Consider the following 1,117-nt stretch of genomic DNA (forward strand, 5'->3'; position numbering starts at 1 on the left):
ATCCACGTCTTGTAATTCCTTCCAAATGTTCTTCTTGTTCGTCTTGTTTTATTTCTTTGGAAATAACTGGATCTCCACCAGTATGTGAATGTTCAGTGATATGAACCGAGCCACAGACTGTAATGCAAATAGCCCAAACATATAGTAACAGAGCAGGGAAATGAGAAAAGAGCATAGTGACCTCCCACTAAACCCTCCAACCTACATGACAAAACACACCACGAACACAGGTGGGAGGCCTGCTTCAGTGGAGGCACATTTAAATCTCTGTGTTTGTGAACGCACTTTTTTTTCACAAACTGGAGGCCAATTTATAGTTCATTCACAGCAACACGCAGGCCACAATGAGCAAACGGCAGCGGATCTCTCAGTTCATCGCAGTCATTTCGAATGAAGTGCTGTAACCGAGACTCTCCTCCATCCCACAGTCTGTGTGTCACACCGTGCAGTTTAGAATTAATAATGTGCAGCTCCTGGCAGCCATATATGTCTGTCCAACCGAACCACTGAAAAAGAGAGCTGGTGGGCCAGAACCACACACAGGAATCCTGGCTGCCTGGTAGGCCAAAGCACTTGTGTTTTCTCCGTATTTGTTTAACACACTAATGCAAGTCCTCAAATCCTCGATTCAAATGACCATCACATGGTTTATAATGTATGAATCATCAGCTGATACTCAGGCATTATGAGGCAGTAAATGTTGCAGACAGGCTTCCTTCACCTCTTTAAAATCATTTTAAAAGCACATAAACCCCTTTTATAGGTGCATAGAAGGCAACATTAGCATGGTTTGCCTGCTGCATCAATAGGAAGCTCTAGTATAATCCTTCTGTTTATTATAGTTGTACAACTAGTATGTAAAACATAAATATACGAGATACCAGATAAATGCCAAATGTTCTACATTAACTCACATTAGATATAGTCCCAGTTGCAGAGCTTCACTCTTGACAGTGTCAGTGCAGACTTGAACTGTTTGAGCATAACGACACAACGCGGTTCCCATTCAGATCCATCAGTGTGCTCTTCTATCATCAATTCTTAAATGGAAATTTGTGTTAAATGGAGCAACTGTTATATGCCACCCAATTGTCATAACACCAGCCTTGAACTCACA

This window comes from Mugil cephalus, chromosome 15 (assembly GCF_022458985.1).
Source record: "Mugil cephalus isolate CIBA_MC_2020 chromosome 15, CIBA_Mcephalus_1.1, whole genome shotgun sequence".
NCBI classification, from domain to species: Eukaryota; Metazoa; Chordata; class Actinopteri; order Mugiliformes; family Mugilidae; genus Mugil; species Mugil cephalus.